This window comes from Ailuropoda melanoleuca, chromosome 18, assembly GCF_002007445.2.
Source record: "Ailuropoda melanoleuca isolate Jingjing chromosome 18, ASM200744v2, whole genome shotgun sequence".
Taxonomy (NCBI): Eukaryota; Metazoa; Chordata; class Mammalia; order Carnivora; family Ursidae; genus Ailuropoda; species Ailuropoda melanoleuca.
Genome location: NC_048235.1, coordinates 11,527,191 through 11,551,823, shown reverse-complemented (window position 1 = coordinate 11,551,823; position 24,633 = coordinate 11,527,191). Strand labels below are relative to the sequence as shown.

Below are 24,633 nucleotides of genomic sequence, written 5' to 3'. Positions count from 1 at the left end.
CTCTCTCTCTCAAATAAATAAATAAATAAAATCTTTGAAAAAGATTGCTTGATTTCCCCCAATGGTAACATCTTGCAAAACTTATACCAAATATTGACATTGATAACAATCTACCTTTCTTACTCAGATTTCCCCAGTTTCACTGAAGTCCTGGGTGTGTGTGTGTGTGTGTGTGTGTGTGTGTATTGTATACAATTTTACTACATTTCTATGCTGACCAGTTTTAAACATAAACCTGTTAATTGCTTCCTCAAATAAGAACTGTTTCTTATCCTCTGTTTGTAAGGTAAAAATTGCAGTTATAAAACCAAACACTGTAAAGTTCATGTTAGCATGAAGCGTAGCAGAGGTTGGTGAGATAACCTGTAAAGAGCCAGATTTCAGGCCTATCTGAAAAATTATTTTTAAAAAAGGAAACATATGCTCGACATCTATGAGCAGAATAAACTGTTTTACCATCTGCAATTGCATGGTGAAGATTTTCCTTTTTGAAGTAAGTTTTATTGAGAAGTTTACCTTCTTACTACCCAATCTTGTGGGGAGGAGGGAGGGTGTGTGGGGCAGTGGCAGGTAGGGGAAGAGAAAGAAAGGAACAAAATGCAACCAAATTTAGGTTACTTGTCAGTTAAATATTTGCTTGTCATTTAAAATTAAAACCTTATCTACATGTATCATTTGAAATTATTTTCAAGAAGGCAAAGATAATATATTTTACTCTGTGTTTCATTTGAGTTAAAATATACAACAGAGGGGCGCCTGGGTGGCTCAGTCAGTTGGGTATCTGACTCTTGGTTTCAGCTCCGGTCATGGTGTTCGGGTCGTAGGATCAAGCCCCACCCATGTCAGGCTTTGCGCTCAGTGTGGAGTCTGCTTGTCCCTCTCCCTCTGCCCCTCTCATTCCTCTCTATCTCTAGAATAAATAAATGAATACAATATTTAAAAAATACAACAGGGGCGCCTGGGTGGCTCAGTCGTTAAGCGTCTGCCTTCGGCCCAGGGCGTGATCCCGGCATTACGGGATCGAGCCCCACACATCAGGCTCCTCTGCTAGGAGCCTGCTTGTTCCTCTCCCACTCCCCTGCTTGTGTTCCCTCTCTCTGCTGGCTGACTCTCTGTCAAATAAATTTTAAAAATCTTTAAAAAAAATTAAAAAAAAAATACAACAGATAGCACCTATAAATGGCTCAATGAAATGCTTTAACATTTTAAATAATTCTTTCTATAGTAGCTCAGAAACATTCGTGTGCTTGAAAATGCTTCATTTCTAAAGCAAGGAACTGATGAAGCAGAAGTTTCGGAACTACAGCGTAACAGAGACGGCGATAAATAAATGCAGGGAGTAACGCGCACCAAATGAAAACAATGCGTAAGTTAGATCCTCTTACAAGAACCTTTCCGGAAGAAAGAACAAATAACAAAGCTGTGGCAAATTGCAATTCTGATAAGAGTAGAAATCCACATGTTATGGGAGTCAATTGACAGGACTGGCCATTTGATTTAAAAAAGGCATATGAAAGAACGTAAATTTCCAGCCTCACATAACAAATCTACATTGCCAAGTTTATGGGACTTTGGGTAAACTGAGGCAGCATGTTCAAGAACTAAGTTTTTGTGAATTAAAATACTTTACCCTGCTTAAAATGAAATGGGAAATGCTTAGAGGAAAAGTCTTTTCTTTTTCCTTTTGAGCTAAAGGCCTTTAAGAATTCTTTTTAGTTGTTGGCATTTTATTGTAGTTAATTTATTTTTATTCCTGAACAAAAAAATATATGTTTTCAGCCATACAAACTTAAGTAGTAATAAATCATGAGAAGTGTGAGAAGAATTTCTGCTTAAGTACAATCATTTTGATGATGTGTGAAATATGAATCTCAATATTTTTCCTCAGTAATAAATAAAACATTATAACCTTTGGGAATATCTAGAAGTAAGCTATAAATAAACTTTCTTTTAAATATGAAATCACACAAAAAAACCCATTTCTAATATAAAACTTCAGCCCTCCATTTTCCTATATCTGTTTTTCTATGACCCATCTCAAATCCTTGAGAAATTCTTCAGAAATTTCAACAGATACAGTGCTTGGAAGTCATAAATATCTATGGCATTCATTCAACGTGGGAAACTAGGCTAAACCACAAATACACTGGGTTCTCCATATTTCTTTTCACTTGTATTATATCCCTGTTTCTTTTTATGAAATGGTGTCTGCAGAACTTCATCATTGTATTACTGGGAGGTTTCCCCAAAAATGGGATTCAGAGACTTGATTCCCATGTCAAAAAACGTAATTATTTATTCAGAGCAATATACTTGAAAACTGACAAATTTTGACAAAAACAGTTTATAGAAATTCCTTCAAAATTAATATTTTAAACAGATTTGGTAAATTTATGTTGTCTATATTAGAAACACGTTTAGTTCATGAGTACATGCCCACGTTACTGGCTATATTCCAAAAATATCTTATTATTCAGGTGGGTCCTTCTACTCAAATCTCAACAACACAGACATGAAAAAATTAAGCAATGTCTTCGGAATCAGGTCAACTTGGGTTTGAGTCTCTTGAGTCTCATTTTTCTAATGTAGAAAATGTGGATTAACAGCTACTACTCTGGAGGTTCAAGGAGAATGAAACTCAATGAAATAATATCTGCACAGTTTGTAACTGATAGTAGGTGACCAATAAATAATAGTTTTTTAATTACTGTTTGACCTAAACAGATTCAGCAAAGCCATGTGCTAGAACAGAGGTGAACTCTATGAAGCCCTCACTACTTCCCCTCCCACTCCCACATGCCAACCCTAGGTCTGTGACCTTAACAGGTATTATTAATATAAATGGCACTCTTGGCCCCCAATAAGGCCCTAAATATTTCTCAAAACCCTGAATCAGGAAGTCACCAACAATGAATGTGAATTTGAGCCTCTTTACCAAACCTAGGACAACAACTTCCAGGGTCTTTTCAATCCAGTAAAAGAAGTCTTCTTAACCTGAATGTCTTCTGGGTTTTCTACCTACTCTTGAGATACCAGTTTGGCTAAATTTAGGAAGAGTCACAGATCACTGAGAATAGGTACACCCATCTGAAAGTAAGTAGGCTTCTCAATGCTGACTATGTCACAAGGTCAACTCCATTGTTGGAATTATTCAAACGTACTGAGTTTCTGAAGGTACTACTAATGAAATGTAGACCTGTGCCCAAGATGACCAGATGGTGCTGGAAAAAGAGACTCGGTGCACTCAAGTATTATATCGCTGCCTTTGGCATTAAATACACGCTCCTCCAGACTGACAGCTGCTTACGTGAGCCTGAAAAGACTGATCTGATAGGTAAGCAACTGTCTTTACAATAATGTCCTCATTTTAAGTCTAATCTTTAGTTTGTGGCTGTTCATAAAATACGCTGTTGTATGCAAATCTACCATTCACTCCAGAGTCAGTCCAAAGTCTTTGTTTTAAAACAGTTCATATCGTTTCTAAATGCTATGTGCCAATGGTCTTTGGTTTTTGTTTTGTAACAGTTTATACTTAACGTCACATTGCTTGAAAATTTGCAGTCTTGCGTGTTAATTATATACATGGAGGGCGGCATATGCATTCTTAAAATGCTCATGTCAATGGTTTCTTATCGAGTTACTTTACAGTGGAAATTTATATTGTCTAAAACCTGGGCCATATTGCCAAAATGTCCACCAGGAAAAACTAACCAAAATAATTAGAGTTCTTAGTTAACTGGTATTTTTCCTGTCCTTCAATTTTTGAAAGACAAGAAAACACAGAGAAAACAAAATACAAAGCCTGCCTAGGGCCTGGCCTTGTGATAATACAGATTCATGTTCATAGCACGTGCCTTTACTCCCCTGAGACAGTAATAAATAGTTACTATTTATTGTTTACTATAGGCATTGTCCTCTATATGTATTTGTTTGGAGCTGTTTATATAAAATGGTACAGATTTTGTAATCTTGCACTTAGTTAACAATCATCCCCCCGCCCCCCGAAATGAATCTTGCCATTTCTGATTACCGTATTCTCAGGTAGTCTGTCAGTTCTTACAGGAAACTGTAATTACGGTACACACAGCATTCTTGAAATGTGACTCAGGATAAACACAGCTATCACTACCATCATTTGTTCCCCAAATTTTGAAATAATTTCGAACCATCACTGGTGTGGGTTTGAATCCTGGTGCTTCTACTTCCAGCTGAGCGATCTTTGGCTAAAGTAACCTTTCCGAGTCTTAATTTCTTCCATGTTTGCAGACGTTAAGACGATTTCGCACGACAGGTGCCCGGAACTCAATATGTGGTATTATTCTCCTTCTTCCTAAACTTACAAATCTGATTCTTTTTTCCCCCTTCTGTTTTCTCTAATGTCAAATACGGCATCCCATCCCAACCAATATTATTCCAGTTAGAAATCTTAGAGCAATCTCTGATTTGTCCTACTCCCTAATCTGGACACTGCCAAATGTAATCACAAACCAAGCCGGTCAACTCTGTCCTAAGAAATATCTCTTGAATTTCACGGCTCCTCTTTTCCCCACTGCCATGGTCCTTGGCCAGGCATTCATCATCATTTGCTTCGATTATGGAAATAGTTTAACTTCTCTCCATGCCTCAAGGCCAGCACTGTCCAAAAGAAATATAACACGAGCAACATATATAATTTTAGATTTTCTATTAAAGAAAGCAAAAAGAAGAGGAGTTAATTTTAATAATACATTCCATTTAACCCAGTGTATCCCATCTGCACCTTCTCTACTGGGTAAAATTCAATTCACTCTTGGAGGCACATTCAAACCCCACCTCACTGAGAGGTTTTCTAGAAAGACATGAACACCCGAGACTCCAACTGTCCCCCTGCTCTCCTAACTAGCAGTTACCTAATTTATTCATCCCTAATCACAAAATACACTGACCGGTTCCACAGTCATACTGTCTGCTTCGGCACCGCCCTGCCTTTAATACCTGTGTTTTCTCTTGTCGACTTCCTGTCACATTCCTTAGAGGAGCCGCGCTAAGCGATTTTTAATTTCCCCATCCCTGCATCAAGCTCAGGAAACGACTCCGGTATCTTACTTTTTTCTAAGATTTGACCCATGGCATTGTTCTACCATTTTCCTCCCTATTCACAGCTCAGAATCTCACGATATGGGTTCATTACATTTTTGTTATATATGTTTTTATGGAGGTAGAATTAACACACAATAAAGAGCACAGACCCGAAGTGTTCAGTTCAAAGAGTCTGGCAATTGTGCACAGCCATCTAAAGCCACCACCTAAAACAAGACATGAAACGTTTCCTTCAGCCAGAAAGTTCCCTTGTGGCCCCTTTCAGGTCATTTCTATCTTTCTCCCCACCTGACAGCCCACTCCAGGCAGCCACTCTCTGAGATCTTCATCCTTTGTTTATTTTGTGTGTGTTCTTGGATTTCATATATTTTCATGTAATTGGAATCATATAGCATGAACTTNTAAAAGAAGTCTTCTTAACCTGAATGTCTTCTGGGTTTTCTACCTACTCTTGAGATACCAGTTTGGCTAAATTTAGGAAGAGTCACAGATCACTGAGAATAGGTACACCCATCTGAAAGTAAGTAGGCTTCTCAATGCTGACTATGTCACAAGGTCAACTCCATTGTTGGAATTATTCAAACGTACTGAGTTTCTGAAGGTACTACTAATGAAATGTAGACCTGTGCCCAAGATGACCAGATGGTGCTGGAAAAAGAGACTCGGTGCACTCAAGTATTATATCGCTGCCTTTGGCATTAAATACACGCTCCTCCAGACTGACAGCTGCTTACGTGAGCCTGAAAAGACTGATCTGATAGGTAAGCAACTGTCTTTACAATAATGTCCTCATTTTAAGTCTAATCTTTAGTTTGTGGCTGTTCATAAAATACGCTGTTGTATGCAAATCTACCATTCACTCCAGAGTCAGTCCAAAGTCTTTGTTTTAAAACAGTTCATATCGTTTCTAAATGCTATGTGCCAATGGTCTTTGGTTTTTGTTTTGTAACAGTTTATACTTAATGTCACATTGCTTGAAAATTTGCAGTATTGCGTGTTAATTATATACATGGAGGGCGGCATATGCATTCTTAAAATGCTCATGTCAATGGTTTCTTATCGAGTTACTTTACAGTGGAAATTTATATTGTCTAAAACCTGGGCCATATTGCCAAAATGTCCACCAGGAAAAACTAACCAAAATAATTAGAGTTCTTAGTTAACTGGTATTTTTCCTGTCCTTCAATTTTTGAAAGACAAGAAAACACAGAGAAAACAAAATACAAAGCCTGCCTAGGGCCTGGCCTTGTGATAATACAGATTCATGTTCATAGCACGTGCCTTTACTCCCCTGAGACAGTAATAAATAGTTACTATTTATTGTTTACTATAGGCATTGTCCTCTATATGTATTTGTTTGGAGCTGTTTATATAAAATGGTACAGATTTTGTAATCTTGCACTTAGTTAACAATCATCCCCCCGCCCCCCGAAATGAATCTTGCCATTTCTGATTACCGTATTCTCAGGTAGTCTGTCAGTTCTTACAGGAAACTGTAATTACGGTACACACAGCATTCTTGAAATGTGACTCAGGATAAACACAGCTATCACTACCATCATTTGTTCCCCAAATTTTGAAATAATTTCGAACCATCACTGGTGTGGGTTTGAATCCTGGTGCTTCTACTTCCAGCTGAGCGATCTTTGGCTAAAGTAACCTTTCCGAGTCTTAATTTCTTCCATGTTTGCAGACGTTAAGACGATTTCGCACGACAGGTGCCCGGAACTCAATATGTGGTATTATTCTCCTTCTTCCTAAACTTACAAATCTGATTCTTTTTTCCCCCTTCTGTTTTCTCTAATGTCAAATACGGCATCCCATCCCAACCAATATTATTCCAGTTAGAAATCTTAGAGCAATCTCTGATTTGTCCTACTCCCTAATCTGGACACTGCCAAATGTAATCACAAACCAAGCCGGTCAACTCTGTCCTAAGAAATATCTCTTGAATTTCACGGCTCCTCTTTTCCCCACTGCCATGGTCCTTGGCCAGGCATTCATCATCATTTGCTTCGATTATGGAAATAGTTTAACTTCTCTCCATGCCTCAAGGCCAGCACTGTCCAAAAGAAATATAACACGAGCGACATATATAATTTTAGATTTTCTATTAAAGAAAGCAAAAAGAAGAGGAGTTAATTTTAATAATACATTCCATTTAACCCAGTGTATCCCATCTGCACCTTCTCTACTGGGTAAAATTCAATTCACTCTTGGAGGCACATTCAAACCCCACCTCACTGAGAGGTTTTCTAGAAAGACATGAACACCCGAGACTCCAACTGTCCCCCTGCTCTCCTAACTAGCAGTTACCTAATTTATTCATCCCTAATCACAAAATACACTGACCGGTTCCACAGTCATACTGTCTGCTTCGGCACCGCCCTGCCTTTAATACCTGTGTTTTCTCTTGTCGACTTCCTGTCACATTCCTTAGAGGAGCCGCGCTAAGCGATTTTTAATTTCCCCATCCCTGCATCAAGCTCAGGAAACGACTCCGGTATCTTACTTTTTTCTAAGATTTGACCCATGGCATTGTTCTACCATTTTCCTCCCTATTCACAGCTCAGAATCTCACGATATGGGTTCATTACATTTTTGTTATATATGTTTTTATGGAGGTAGAATTAACACACAATAAAGAGCACAGACCCGAAGTGTTCAGTTCAAAGAGTCTGGCAATTGTGCACAGCCATCTAAAGCCACCACCTAAAACAAGACATGAAACGTTTCCTTCAGCCAGAAAGTTCCCTTGTGGCCCCTTTCAGGTCATTTCTATCTTTCTCCCCACCTGACAGCCCACTCCAGGCAGCCACTCTCTGAGATCTTCATCCTTTGTTTATTTTGTGTGTGTTCTTGGATTTCATATATTTTCATGTAATTGGAATCATATAGCATGAACTTTTTCATGTCTGGCTTCGTTTGCTTAACAGGTTTTGGGTTTTTTTTTTCCCCTTAGAGACAGAAGGCACATGAATGTGGTGGGTGGGGCAGAGGGAAAGAGAGAAAATCCCGAGGGGACCCTGCACTGAGCATGGAGCCCCATGCGGGGCTCGATCTCACAACCCTGAGATCATGACCTGAACCAAAATCAAGAGCCAGACACTCAACCAGCTGAGCCACCCAGGCTCATGTTTTTAAGATGCATTCATCGTGTTGTGAAAGCAGTGGTTTGTTCTCTTTTATTGTTTAATGGTATTCCATTGTCTGAATATACCACAACCTAGTCTCCTTTTGATGGACACTGGCCGTGTTACCAGTTTTAGGTTATTATGAATGAGGCTGCTATAAACATTTTTGTACGAGTCTTTTTAAAACATGTTTTCATGGTTTTTTTGGTACATATCTACGAGGGCAGTTACTGGGTCACAGGGTGGATGTTTAGCTTATGAACACCTGTCAAACAGTTCTTGCAGGTGCCTGTATCATATGACATCCTCAACAGTGGTGTGTGCCAGCTCCAGCCGTGCCACATGACCCCTGATACCTGGTGTCACCAGCCTCTTCAGTGCTAGTGGGGTGACGTTACTCAGACTTTCTCCATCTTCCTAAGTCACTCCCCAGCGGCTGAAAGCAGACGCGGTCCTGCTCTTCCTCCTTTATTCTTCAGCTCAACTTCTCCAGCCTCCTCTCAGACACCTTGTCATTAATTATTGCCTCTCCTCTGCGGCGTCTGGCTCTCCTTTTCCCTGGATCCTAACCTTCCAAGTCGCCGTGTTGAGCCTACAACATGGAGAGGGGTAAGGGCCGAAGCAAGGGGCTTTTCTTACGGGATGCTGCTGCGGTAATTCGGGTAAGAAGTGATGGTGGCTTACAGGGGTGTGAAAGTGGTGGAAAGTGGTAAGTTCTGATTGTACTTTGCAGGTGGAGCAGACAGGATGTGCTGGTGATCTGCATGTGCAACAACTCCCATAACTGCACGTACAGTTTTTGTCGTGCCAAAGCTTTACCGCTGACTTCTAAAACTCAGTAGGACAATAGCGAATTCGTATCTTTCTGTTAAAGCCAACTCTCCAATCTGACCAGTGCTTTTGATTTTAGTCATTCTCTCCACACAGATATCGTTTCAGTACTGCCTGTGTAGGTGCCAGGCTCTGTTCTAGGCATGTGGGTTACTTCTGTGAACAAAACAGAATAAATCTCTTTCTGAAGATTATGTTCTTTGGAGGGAAGACAGTAAGTAATTAATATAATTACAAAGCACACTGCATGGTAACATGGTAGGCAACAGGTGCTTTAGAGAAAGAAAAGTAGGATAGGGAGACTCCAGAGTGTGGCGTGGGGGGAGGGGTTGTCATTTTAAACAGGGACAGCAGGGTAAGCCTCACTGAGCCAAGACTGACTGAAGGACATGAGGGAGTTAAACGGGAGGAAGAGGGTTGCCGGCAAGGACTAGCTGGTACAAAGGCCTGCCTGGTGTATTCCAGGATGAGGAGAAAGGTCCACATGCTAGAGCAGTACAAGGATGGGGGAAGAGGAGTGAGAGAGGACGTTCAGAGATAGCAGAGCCAGATGACATGGGACCTGGTCAGCCATTATCAAGGTGAGCTTCTACTCTGCGAGAAATGGGGGGCCAATAGAGAGTTTTGAGATTAGTGACATAACCTAACGTATATTTTAAAAGAATCTTCTCTGGCCACTGTGTTAACAACAGATGGGGGTGAGGGGGTTGTCAAGGGTGAAAGCAGAAAGACCACAGAGGAAAATTCTGTATAAATCCAGATGCGAGATGTTGCTGGCTAAGGCTAATGTGTCAGCAGTAGAGATGACAGGAAATTGTTGGATTCTGAGTGTACTTTGTCAGTAGAGCCAACCTACTCAAAATTTTAATATACAAGTCATTCCATCACAAAAAAGTAAATCTTGAAGAGCAATCTCTATTTTGAGTTTCACAACCCAAATTTAGATATCAAGGGCACAGATTAGACTGTGTCTCTGATATTTACCTCTTTATTGGAAAGTTATTATTATTATTTTATTTCCCTTCCCATGTACTCTTTGTAGTAGGAAGTAATACACTGCTTTCTTTCTTTCAGACATCTTCAGGGGGGAAAAAAAACCTTTCATCACAGTAAGAAGCCTTTGGTCTTTGTACGTCTTAAAATACGTCACTGTATCTACCAATAAATTTAATCTATAGAAAAGGTAAGCAGTTTATTGTATATCTGCTATAAAGGGATTCTGAAAAACTTCTGACACCCACTATTTGAGAAAATAACTTTAGATCCAAAGTTGGTTCACTCTGCAGACATGAGAGAGTATTCCAAACAGAATACAGCTCTGTCATTCTATATCGACATGTCGTCAGTCCACAGGCTACCTACACAGGGAGCTCACCCGTTTTGCCAAATGCAAGAGCTTATGGGCCAGCTCCATAGTTTGCCAATCTGACACAGTACATTATGCTGTGGGAGAAAGAAACAATAAACATAACACCAGCATGATAATTCAGTATTGTGATCTATTTGGAAGTAGTCAAGATCTGATTTTCATATTCAGTCATTCACACACTGTCCTGTGGAAGGGCCAAAGTTCTATGTGTTGGTTTCGCTTTTTGTTCATTCCCCGAGCCATGTGTCTGCCAGGGTAAGATTTTATTCCATGGTTACAAAAAGTCATGAAGCCAATGGCAATGAGGAAATCCTCCACATAATTAAAGCCTTTGATTAAGAGGCGCAGCTCATGGCAAATATGTCTCTGGCACTGCTACCAAATCATGTTACAAACAGAAAAAACCTGTTCACTTGTCTGAATTTGTTTTTCACGGACTCCAAATATCATACAGACGTTAGAACATCTTTGACTCAGCAATATAAGTGACAAAAGCAAACACGTACTAAGGCCAAGAAAAGCAGCCCTGGGGTATCCTAGCACCCATCCAAGTAACCCATAATTGGTAGCAGGGGTTATTCACAGAGGCATGATGAAATCAGAGAGAGACACCCTGTCTGACCTTTTACAGAACATTTCAGAAGCAAAACAATCAAATGAGGAATGCTTTCAATAACAATGGTGCACCAAGTAAATGAGCTCCTTTGATCCGAGTGGTGGAACGGTGGAACGAGGTAACTGAATCCTCTACAAGCTATTGAAATATGCAATAATTAAGGGGCCCTTCAAGTTTACTTCAACAGCTGGTCTTAAGTTGAAAAAGAAAATAGAGTTTCAATCCTCCATGCTAATGATTATTTAACAGATGTGAAAATCCCACTGTTCTCTCTCTCCCATCCTTCTTAAAGAATGCCAAGAAGAATTTTCGTTAAAGCAGAATCCTCTAGATGTCTAATCCATTTATGTATGGCCAAGGAGAAAATGTGTTTTCTGAATATTTTACTTAACAGAGTAATCTGGATATAAAAATAGACACTGTGATTTAAGACAAAGTTTGAAAATGTACTGATAAAGGACAATCAGTATGAGGGGATGCTGATTTCGAAGGTGATAATTTAAAATCATTTCTTGAGATATCTGGCTTTATATTTTTCTTTAAAAAATTCTATTGTTGAATAACCAACGTAGCTGCAACACTACATCATACTCTCAGAGAGGACTTGAAACAGCTGCTTCTGGATAATTGTAAGAAATTCCACTACAGAAAATCCTTGATTATTTGTGATAAGTAGGTGTGGATATGATTAAAAGTCACATATAATTTCGTTTGTAGCTTCAATCTTCATGGCCAAGACACCTATCATAAGAGAAGAATTAGGTCATTTATTACTTTCTCAGCTTTTCTGGTTTTATTATCTTGGAGGTTAAAAAAAAGTCTAGACAGTCAGATAAATAAGCAAAAGTAAGTGGTAATCAGGACTATGATTTCACCAGGAATATCTCTTATAATTTAGTCCTATTCCTTTAGGATATGCACTTTATAAATTGTAAAACACAGTGTCTTTACTAATGATAGAACTGCTCATATTAATAAAAACCACATCACTTCATTCCAGCGATGGCCTAATTACATATGAACACCAAGGAAAATGGGAACTTTTCGCACGCTGTGGGTAAAAACTCAAACCGACTGGGACATGTTTCCAATACAGCGGATAAATAAGATTGCACATATTCTCTTAAGATATTTATACTCTCGTGCTGGAATGTGCTGTTCAAAAACAACAGCTATAAAAGCAAAAAGAGGGAATAAATGTATAGCTTTAAAAATTATCCTGGCATAGAAATATTTGACATTTCTGTGAAGCCAAAAGAAGAAACAGATGTTCTCTCATTGCAAGAGTTATACAGATCACCTACCAGATGGAGGAGATGTACTGATGCTTTCCTTTACAGATTATAAAACTGGAACCAAAGTAATATTGTAACGAGAGGGCATTTTAACCATTTATTATTATTAGCCCATGAAATAAGCAGGTACTGCATGTTTACTTTGTGTCAAGAACTGTGGTAGTTCTGGGGCGCCTGGGTGGCTCGGTTGGTTAAGTGTCTGCCTTTGGCTCAGGTCATGATCCTGGGGTCCTGGGATCAAATCCCGCATCAGGCTCCCTGCTCAGCAGGGGGCCTGCTTCTCCCTCTGCTCCCCTCCTGCTTGTGTTCTCTCTCTCCGTCTGACAAATAAATAAAATCTAAAAACAAAAAAAACAAAAAAAAACTGTGGTAGTCTCAGGCATATAGGAATAAATATAACAAGGAAGGAACTGGGACTACCTAAGCTGGTGAATTGAGACGGGAAGACAGACATTCTTATTTTTGCCGAGAGATACTCATTTAAAAGGAAGACTGAACTCATGCCCTGTGGAAGTTAACGGGAGACATTCGGTTCAGCAAAAAGAAGGAACCTTCTAAAACTTGAAGACTGCTAAAAATAGGACCTGCTGCCTTGTAAAGTAGCTAATCCCTACCCCATGGCTGAAGAAGTTGGAAAATCATATATACCAAGGATCCTCCAGGACAGATTCTTGAGCTATCGGAGGAGATGCCTGTGAGACTCTTTCAGTTTGAAGGCCCTTATGATTATATGATCTGAGCCATGTTTCGGTAAAATCAATTGGTGTGAAGAATGTGTCAGAGCAGGAATGGACAGCAGCCGGGAAGGATATGGTAGCAGTTGAAACATGAAACCATAAGGACCAGAATGAAGGAGATGCCTCTGGGAACGAAAGGATGGACACAGCTATTTCAATGGAAAAAATCACTCAAAAAAGTAACACTGGAAGTGCTTTTTAATCAATAAGGCCTTAGAGAGACACGATGCATTAAGACATTTCTAACAGCTTCTTTCCTAGCATGTGCCTTACACACTGCAGACACTCATTCCATGTTTGCCTACCATTTTTTACTCATCCAAGATTAAAGATATTTATAATTTGTGTGAATGGCTTCGTTTCTTCACCTGTTAAAATGGGGATAATAGTAACTGCCCTAGCTAGGTCATGGTATTGTAGTAAGGATCAATCGATATGCAACTTATGGAAATGGTTCACTTTTTATTTAAAAGGGATGCTTATGAATTTTAAATGTTATAGAACCATATAAAGCAAGAAGCGAAAGTCCTCCCTTCCCCACTCCAATTCTAAATTCTGAAGATAACCAGTTGTACCAGAGTAATATTTTGAAATACTAATCAAAGTCCCCTACCATCACTACCACAGCCTTTGTCCCTTGTATCTTTCTTGATATTCTGTGAATACATAGTACCTTAGGAAAAAAAGCTGTTAAAGCAGAAGCAGAGTCTATATAATTAAATTCTTGATCTCTTGAGTTTCAAAACCTTAGATTTATGCAAGAAACAGAAAGGTTCTGGAAGAATTCCTGGATATGCAGAGCCATTTTTTCCAGCACCCAACACCCTAAACTTACTCCATAGTACTTGACTAAGATTGCATGATGGGAGGAGTAGACAATCTGGGAATCTGTTGATGTACTGAGAAGGACCCTACTCAATGCCAACTCCTACTATGCTGGATAGAGCAGAAACAAAACACGGCCCCAAGAGAAACAAGATGTTGCCCTTTCCCCAGCATGGTGAACATGTAGGGAGACTGAAGATGGATGCGTTGTGGGTTGAAGCAGATGAAACTGAGGCAGCCTCCAAGAGACAGCCCACACCTGTCCCCAGTCCCCACCCTGCCCAGGGTGTCACTCAGGGCAGCCACACATTTTCACAGGGTCACAGAAACCACTGAGAGAGTGTCAGAATTTTTATTTTTATTTTTAAATATATTTTAAGATTTTATTAATTTATTTAGAGAGAGAGGGAGAGAGAGAATGCGAGCAGGGGAAGGGGCAAAAGGAGAGAGAGAGAGAGAAAGGATCCTCAAGCAGACTGCTGAGCACAGAAATCAAGGCAGGGTTCGATCCCACAACCCTGAGATCATGACCTGAGCTGAAATCGAGAGTTAGACATTCAACCAAATGAGCCAGCCAGGCGCCCTGCAAGTCGGGATTTTTAAAGGTGCTGTAGTCAGTATGGACGGTTGAGGCAGCAGTGATTATAATATGAGCAAAGATACCGACAGACTTCAGTCAATGAAGTGAGAAAGACGACCAGATGTTTAGAACTGCATTGGTCTGCTCAGGCTGCTGCAACAAAATACCACAGACTGGGGGGGGGCTTAAACAGCACACATTTATCCCTCCCAGTTCTGGAGGAACTCAGGAAGTCCAAGATCAAAGTGCTGGGACCTGGGTTCTTGGTGAGGGCCCGCTTCATGGCCCCCTGTTTTGCAGACAGCTGCCCTCCTGCTGTGTCCTCAAATGACAGAGAGGGCTCTGATATCTCTTCTTCTAATAAGGGCAGTAATCTCAGCATGAGCCCTCCACCCTCATGGCCCCAACTAAACCTGAACATCTTCCAAGAGCCTCATCTCCAAACACCATCGTGAGATTAGGGCTTCAACGTCTGAATTTCGGGAACACAATTCAATCCGTAGCATTCAGAATGTGATATTAATATAATCCTATTCCTAAACTGATGAGAAACCTTGATTTGACTATGTCTGTCTGAAGAGTTTCTATCACCTGGTGGAATGGAGGCTCAAAATGAAAACTTATTTAAAAGAATAAAGACAGGTATGTTTCTTATGCAGCCTTTCAGTTTGCCTGGATGCACTATACCCATATGTTTTTTGAAAATATAATCAATTTTCATATTGAGCTTTGCAAACTGCTTTTTTATCCTCTGTACAACAGATTATAGATGTCTTTTCAAGATAATGTGTGTGTATACACACACACACTTGTTTATATACATACAGATGTACTCAATCTTATACATGTATACTTTTTCAAGTTATTTTAATAACTGTATAGTATTATTACACAGCATGAATTCTGTTTTGGTGGGCATTAAGGTTGCTTCTACGGTCTCTCTACAACTTCTAATCGCTTCTATAACTATTTCTCTAGGATACGTCCAGACAAATAAAATACCGAATTGATAGCGCACCCACGTAAACAATTTTGATAGGTACTGACAAAAAACTTTCTCATTCATTTCATTTTTTCATCATAAAATATCACATGCTCAATATAAATACTGGGGAAAACAGAACTATAGAAAAATAAAGAAAATTAGAAAAAGAAGAGAACAAAAATCATCTGTAATCCATACACCCAGGGGCAGTCTTATTTCTTTCTTGCCTGTCTGCTTTTACTTATACAGATAGAGTCACAATTGAGATCATACTGTATAGTTCTGTTTTGCTGTTTTCCATGTATCCTCATGTTGTAAGCATTTTCCTATGTCACTGAATATTTGGAAGAATTTTTAAAACTGTCATGAACGATGAAGCTATGAGATAGTTTTTTGGCTTTTTTTTTTTTTTTAAAGATTTTATTTCTTTCTTTGACAGAGAGAGACAGCCAGCAAGAGGGGGAACACAAGCAGGGGGAGTGGGAGAGGAAGCAGCAGGCTCCCAGCGGAGGAGCTCGATATGGGGCTCGATCCCAGGACCCTGGGATCACCGAGCCAAAGGCAGATGCTTAAGGACTAAGCCACCCAGGTGCCCCTATGAAATAGTTTTTTAAACACCTTTATTTAGGGATCATTGATACACTGTAAAATTGGTAATTTTGAAATCCGAACTAATAAATTCAACAAATTTTAAGAAACGAACAGAATTTTATGTCCATCAGCCAATCCATTTGAGAACATTTCCATCATTGTTGTTTTGAGCCCATCTCCTGATATTCCATTTGCTCAATTATTAACTAAAGTTGTTAAATCCTCTCTGGCTCTTAAATGTGCGTACACGTCTCTTCCCATTTGTAAACAGTGACAGCAAAGGCCAGAAGTTACAAGCAGATGGAGGTGTCCCTCAAATTAAACCAGGCTTTCTTTATACAGAACCAGATCTTTGCACATACATAGAGAGACAGACGCACCTTATCCTATACGACTTAAAAAAAAACCCCACGGATTTTATACCTAATGGGGAGACAATCTCTAAAACACTGTCTTCTCTGACAAGTTGTATCTTTGCCCATTTATTTTTCTTCTGTAATGCTGTTATTTTTATATGGTTGTTGTTTAATATTTTCTTTTCTGTGCCTTTTTCGCTCAAGCAGGATATGTTCATTTATGACGTCTTACTGCCTTGTTTCCCTTGTAGTACCATCAGAACCCCTGCTACACACACACACACACACACACACACACATATATATATATATATATATATATATATATATATATAGTGCTACCCCTTGGGAATTGAAGAAGCAGCAGGAAACAGATATGATACTTGTCAGTTTTATTCCTGCTGCTCCCAAGAAGGAAGTCCTTTGTTCAAGAACAGAGCAGGCATGATCACCCACTGATGGCATTAGCCAGTAGGAAAGAAGGAATGAAACCACCTTTGCTTCCCTTGAAAATCTCTCCCCCTAGCAGAGTGACTGCATTAGCTTCACTCTGTTGCTTCCGTGGGCATTACTAGGAAATCACTGTTTGCAGGAGAAGCAGCAAAGGAAGTGAACTCTAGGGAATAACCAAAGTTTTGAAATATTAAATGGATGAATAACCTTCAAAGTTGAATCCATTCTCCAATGAATGATTAGAGAAAAAATCTGAAAAATACCCTGGAATATATGTTATTATACCAATTGTTTTCAGTCCTTTAGCTTTCCTTTTTGGGTTGTAACAGAAGTGTGCGTGACTACATAGGATAGCGTGTGTTTGCACTGAAATACTTTCGGAATTGTCATTCTAATACTTGGCTCCTGTGTATTGCGGAGTCGCCAGAATTAAGGGGAGCGTGTGTGTGTGTGTATTGTACTGTGGGATAGTTATTGTTGATACATTGTAGGAGGAATCTCAATTTCCCATTTCTCAAATTAAATGTCAATAAAAGCATGTGCTTTAAAGCAATTCCGAATGCAATAAAGCTTAAAGTGACCAGTGGAGTGAAAAATACTTTACGGAAAGAATATAGCAAAGCTTGGGCATTAAAAAGATCAATAGAAAATCTTAAAAGTTTATTATAGAGTATTTGCATAAGGCACGCATTTTTTTCTCCATTTGGGCTACCATATTAGCATTTTCTAGCTTTGCTCTTAGAAGGTAATCCTAGCAAGGCAGGTAAATATGTTCTGAAGGACAAAAGTTTGAATTCTAAATGGAACAAAGGATCTTTTGATTAGTGGTATTTTATCGTAAGGAAGCAAAAGTAGCATGATCTGCGTAAGGCCCAAAGCACAAGGAACGCCTCATTTCTATGGCAACAAGAAAATGACTCCTTTCAGAGGTTTTAGAGAACTCTTTGCATTCTACCTCTTTTGACTCATTTAAATAATTCAATCCTGTATACTGCATTATTCTTGGGAATAAGTAATATATACATATAAACTGCTTTTAAGATACAAATTAATGTAAGCACCATGAAAACGTTTCACTGGGTTGACACGAGGAGGGTTGATTTTCAGAAAACAAAACTAAAATATGAAGAGAAAAAAGAAAAGAGAAAGAGAACAGAAAATGGATAGAGTAATGTTAAAGGATAACCTAACTTGATTGGAGACTCAGTGGTCACAGCTGACACCCTGGAGAATTATGATGCCAAGTGAATTGCATTAAATTCCAAGCCTCATTGATTATGCCTTAAATAACCATAAGGGTGGATCCGCATGGACGTTTGGGTTATTCTTATCCATTATAATTTTGAATATGATACTTTTTGCTAGCGAAACTATCAATTTTACCCTCTTTAGAATTATAATGTCTCAAATAAGAAAACATTAGGCTTTAAAGCTTCTCTGGAAGAGGCATAAAAACTGATTTATATCTAATGACAAATCAGGACAAGGGGTCTGAAAGCTGATGCTACAGAAATACGGAATTACTGTTTACATTAAGAGAAATACTTTAATGTGTGCCATTTTGTACATGTTATAATAAGATTAAAACTGTTCTCTTTTTCGTTTTGTTGCACTGATGAGATTAATATCAACTGTTGGTACTAAGGAACGAAGGGCCTCAGAGGATTTTTATACATTTACAATCCCAATCTACTTCCTCTTTCTCAACTGATATACAGTATCCTTTAAGAAACAACATTTTTCAGCTTTGCCATTTTTATCACCTACACCTAGTGTGCCTGCTGGCAAATCAGCAGCATGTCAGAAATGCGTGAGGAACATGAAGATATACAAGTGTGAATTTCATGGAGCCCAATGCTCCTACCAGGCCATACATTTTTGGCCACTAAAACACTGTAGTACTTAGCTTCAACACCCCACGTTGTGCATCTCATCCCAGGAGCAATTACAGCTAGAGTCCAGCTGTAAAAACCTGATGGAGATGCTGTGCAAATTCAAGGAACCAAAAGCACAAGTCACTGGGAGCGCTTCACTTGTTTTCTTAAAGTGTTTACGCTATGGGCAGGTACTGACAGGGCAGGGCTATTCCCATTCTTTCCTCTTCTGCACGCCAAGGAGGGCAAACCACTGAAAAGTAACCCAGAAACTCAAGATGACCTCAGATGCCATTGAAACCTTTCCTGGATCCGTTAACGGGAAATCAGATTGTAGCCACAGACGAAAACACAGCAAGGTAAAGAGGCAAAACCTACCAAGCCTGTCTACAGTTCTCTCTTTCTAATGACTCTTGGGGAAAAAATGGAATCAATCCAATCAAATCAGAGGTAAACTAGGATTGCAACTCCGCAACTGGCAGGTAACTACCAGAAATTTTGACAGTTACATATATTTACCCAGAAAAAAATAAGTAGGTACGCATACGAAAGGTGCAGACATCCAAGTGAAAGTGTTCCTGATGCATAAAAGCAGACCTGAGGGACACATCAACGCAGAAGTGATTCTGATTCTCAGCCAGGTGGTGAAAGTGTGGGAGGTGGGGGGAAGGGAGGGGGTGGCAGAGAGCAGTGGTGGGTGTGGGGTGGGGAGAAGAGTGTGCATGCATCTGTCTGCCCTGGAGTTTGATTCCAATATTCAGGGTGGGAAAAGGGAGACTGTGAAGTTAGAACTCCAACTCCCATAATTTTGTGCCTTCTAGGTTCTCTTTGAGTATCAGTGGATGGAGACGACAGGCAGATTAAACAGAGCAGGGGACAAATTCATCCATAAGGGAAACTATTATCACGTGGATTAATAAGGTCTTGCTTAGGACTCTTCATGAATGATGGGTCATTTGTTAGTTAAAATGAGACACTTCTCCTTTATTAAAAGAAATGAGTATTTGAAAATTTTGATTAGGGACTGGACCCTAGCTTATTCAACAAAATGTGAAAAAAGACATAATTGCAGAAATTCAGATACTTATTAATTTACTTAATAAAGACGCTGACTTTAAGAAAGCTCAGACTGCTTGGTTCACCCAAACAGGTGATTCGAGTTGGCATATGAACAGTAAATAGCATCCCAGTTAATAAATGTGCTAATCATTTTGTACAGTTTTGATAGTATCTTTTGGAAATTTGCAATTTGATCTGACTAGTATAAACAGAACTAATTTATAAACAGATAATCATTAGAGATAATGTTGAGTAGAAATGAGAAAAGTCCTTTCATTTTACAATTACAGGACATTTTATAATTTTAAGGCCTCCCCCCACCCCCAAAAACGTACAGAAGCTAAGAGTCCTGTACAAAGGAGATAATGTCTGGTAACCATATTTAGCAACTCATTCTTAGCACACATTAGATGCATGATAAAATTTGGCTGTAGGAATGAGTCATTCTTGATTAAATTAACACTGATTCTAGGCTCAACTAAGGTACAGTCTTGCCTTTCCTTGACTATGTATGAGGGGCTTTCCGATGAAATAAGGGGCCATAACATGTATGCAATTTTACCTAGTTCAGCATAAATCAAGATATGTAAATGTTTCTGTAGGTCTACTAGTTAGGCCTTTCTCTGATTATTCTTTATATAATAACATGGGGCTGGTGTGGTCAACACTTCATCCTATTGAAGCGTATCATCCTCATTTCGACGTTTGCCTTGCAATGTAACGTGCATGCTTATGAGTCCCCAAATTCAACAAAGTGTTGGCTGGCTATAGGGAGTGGGAAGGGGAAGGAGACATTTGTACTTGAGAAAACTTCAATACTTGAACAAGGAAAAACTTTTAGAGCCAGGTCATCCTTCTCTACAGATAAAACTTTTAGTGATTCTTTAGAAGAGAAAAACTTTATTAAACAGGACAATTCGTGTTTATGAATTCTAACGAGCAAATGATTTCACTAATTACTTTGTTGCATTCAATTTGGAATAGTTTGCATAGTTGACTTTGTAATGCAATAAACTATGCCTGAATGGTCTGTTTACACCACTGCAAGTTACAAGGAAAACTCTTTCCTTAAAGGACTTGTCTCTTTGAAATGCACAAAGTGGCAAAAAGCCAAGGGAAGCTGGTGCTTAAGCAACCAAGACTGAGCAGTGTCTGTGTGCATTTCAATCTCAGCCAACCGAGGTAAATGTTATTGGAGCTTTTGTGCTGTAAAATTGCTGCTTTCATGCCCACTGCATCCGACAATAGGAATCCTTGGTCTACTAGGAAGGAGGGCAGTTGCAGTGCCTTCCTGCCAGATTTCTACATTCCTCAGAAGAGGGTGGAGAAGAGCGGTAAAACAGGCTGCTCTGAATGGGCTGGGGATGAGGCTGACCTCTGTGATGCACCTGGACAGAGACTATGCAGAAAAAATACATATATTCCGACTATTTCTTTGCATTAAGTGTTCATTAAAAAAATTTCATTCAGGAGAGTCCTGGATTAGTGAATTAAATTTTTAAATTTAAAATTTTCAGAAAATTATATAAAACTATTAATGTTTTACAAGTAAAAATCAAAATCAATGAGTATATTGAATTTGTAGGGGTAACTAAAATTCATATAGCGCTGTTGTTAATATCTGCATTTGTTTTTCTGAGCTACTGAATTTTCCTTGACATGCTATTCACTTGCATGGTTGTTTAGTTTATACTAGTATTTTATTTATTAGGACATTCATTCAATGCTTTCTTATTGAGCACCTACTCGAATCAGGCACGAAATTTTTACTTCTAATGTCGCCATTTTAAATGTACTGTAAACCCCAAATCTATGTTGAAGCCCCAAGCCATACAGACAATTGTTTTTTTTAAAAAAAGAATGAAAATAATTTTTTAAAAGCATCCACTGTGACGAACAGGCAACTAAAAAAAAATTTTTTTTCCAGAATTATACTAGCATAATGTCCACAACATAAGCATGATATTTTAAATAAGCTTTAAACAGCAGTACAGCTAATGGGGGAACAAGTCAAACAATGTATCTTGATTTAAAAAAAAAAAAAACGAAGATAGGTTGTCAGTGGTTACAACACATAAACTTATACCTGATATCAAGAGAATTGTACTAAACAATACAGAATGATTTGGAATCACTTGCCTCATTTAGTGATAGGCTAACTCTATTAGAATGGTTTGTTATGTTAATTATGCTCTTACTTCGCGTTTACTGTATATTTTCAGCAGGTACGTACACACGTACACACACACACACACACACACAGAGCCAATAATGAGAGTTACGTCACCACATTCGCTGCTTTTTTTTGGAAGACCCGGGATATTATGGCATTATACACTTGAGGCATAAAAAACAATGAGAACCACAACTGTGCCTCCCTCTCCTCTCTTTCCTTAACCTTTTAAGCTGTTCACTGCTTTGGCTTTAGGAAGAGTGACACGTAAACCATGACAAAGAAAAAAGGAAAGCTTAAAGGCAAAAGGAGAGCAGCAGAAACGGAATTCAAGCTGCAAAAGGACAAATCAGACCACCGCTCTGGGTCTCTGGAGCGCCCTTGATATGATGCCCTGGGCTTTGCTTCCGAATTCTTTTGATATTTTGTTCTCTGTGGTTTTAAGATACATCTGCATTTTAATGGCCACTTCATAATCCTATGACCTTGAGCAAGTTATTTAACCTTTCCATGCCACAGATTCTTCATCTGTAGAACAGGGTTAATGATACCACCTCCTCAGGGCTATGAAAATTAAATTAAATATTACACACACACACACACACACACACACACGCGCGCGCGCACACACACACTGTCGGGCATACTGGTTTGCTCACAGTAGGCACCCAATAAATACTGGTTTCCTTTCCCCCTCTTCCTGATGCATTCACCTTACTGACACATATGGAAAGTCACCAAAGCTAAATAAAAATATACACGCACATATAAAATAATGAGTCTTACATTTCTCATCTCAGTAATGTTTTTAAAATAACTCCTGTTTGACAAAGCAAAGAAACATTAAAATTAATCATCAACGTGGGTGTTTAAAAGTTAGCTTAAGAATTAAGCTGACCTCCTGAATTATCCCCTCTAATTGTGGAGGTTTCTGAATTTTATTTTTTTACTGCTCATGATTTTTTGTTAACGGAACATTTCAGAGTAGCTCAGATGAAACATGAATGGGTTTAGTGTCAACGTGTAGAGCTATCTGTAACCAAGTTTTTGCATCCTAACCTAGTGGGTATTTGGAGATAATGGTGTCCTTTACTTGAAGACTTGCTTTTTAAAAATTTGAGTAGACATCACTTCCACTATAGAATCAATTATGCCCTTTCTAGATTCTTTTGGATTTCACATTCTCTTATTACATGTTAATGGCACTGTATCTTTGGATGTCATCATGTGTCCAGTATGTTATACGTCTGGCAAGTTGGCCCATCTGGGAGATAGTCTCCTTGTGGAAGGAATCATTTGCTATTCCAAACCTTGTGATCTGTGACTAGGATGAAATCAGTCTTAGAGACAGATACGCAGTTAATGACAGAGGCGTAGAGGACATTTTTCTCTGAGAGCGGAGAAGTCCACATTCATAACTGGGGGACAGAACTGGTCTTTGTCTCTATCATTAAGGAAAAAAAAGTAGGAAACAATAATTCTTGGAAAAAAATATGAATCACAAGGATAATGTAACTGTTCAACTAACTGTTCAACCATGCTAAAAAAATGGATTTTTGCAAGTCAATGGTTAGATGTGATGAGGACAATAATTACCTCTTGGCAAAAGGCAGAATATGTAATAAAACTGAGTAAATATGTATTTTTCATGTATTAGAAGAAGAGCACAAACAGCTTCGACACTGTAACTAAGGAATAAAAGCACAAAAGGAAAGATCTATCAAATCAAAGATCAAGAAGAGATTTTCAAAAATCAGCTAGTCATCAGAAAACCTTGTTATGTTTAAAACATTTCTCTACTCTCCCAAAGCACAGGAGAGGAAAAATGAATAGCTTTTTACCCTAAGGGATCCTCACCTCCCCCAGGCTAATTCTTTTGTCGGGTACCATAGGTACGGACATTAGTGACTGCTATTGGCCATAAGTAATATGATACAGAAGGTTTTTAGGACAAAAAAGAAAAAAAAAAGCTGAGACACTGTCTTAAGCATATTACTGCATATTAGACGCCAAGGGCTATGGTAAGGGAGTAGACACCCAATTGTTCATTTGACAAAGAGGAAGGATTGAGTTAAGGAGTCTCGTACTTTGTCGAAATCTGGCACCTGTGAAAGGGCTTAAAATCCGAGGTGTTGAATTAAGTTAAATCACGAGGCAGATGCACATTACCTCTCCGCTTTCTTTGAAGGTTGAGATCCTAACCCAAGTTATCAAGCTGTTGTCATCTGAAAAAATACTTTTAGAAAAGCCAACAGCAAGAACGTCTCTCAATCCTAAATGAGAGGCATTACCTCTTCGGGCACACATCTTCCCATGCAATATGCAATTTGAGCAAGAAGTGAGAAACTGTTTAATAAGAAACTGTAGTCATTAAAAGGATCAAAATTGTGCCCTGAAGTTTACCCACAGTAAATGAGTTTCAATTTTCTAAATGATTTATTAAGATGATTAAAGTGAATTAAGATTTACTTCTTAAAACAGAGCTGCCCTTGCTGTGACCATTTGTTTTTTTTATTGATTCACTGTCACATATGTCCTGGAACCAAGTGTTCACTTTCTCCCTGGTCAGACTCTATGATTTTCTGAATGACTGTGGAGAACTCCGAATGTTCTTCTGTGGTTGATCCCTAAATTGAGTCAAGATTCAACTAAGGGAAACAACAGATATCTTATATA

General features: G+C 38.8%; 1 protein-coding gene across 6 annotated transcripts in view; it reads right to left on the bottom strand.

The window, feature by feature from the left end:
* The window catches only part of TENM3 (teneurin transmembrane protein 3), a 605,330-nt gene that overhangs the window by 214,887 nt on the left and 365,810 nt on the right, over positions 1–24,633 (bottom strand). The window contains exon 1 of one of the 6 annotated variants that reach the window (XM_034647500.1): positions 8,570–8,702. The exons of the other annotated variants lie outside the window; for them this stretch is intronic. The gene's annotated coding sequence lies outside the window, so the exon portion shown is untranslated. Of the gene's footprint in view, positions 1–8,569; positions 8,703–24,633 lie in introns of those variants that run through there. 6 annotated transcript variants of the gene reach the window in all.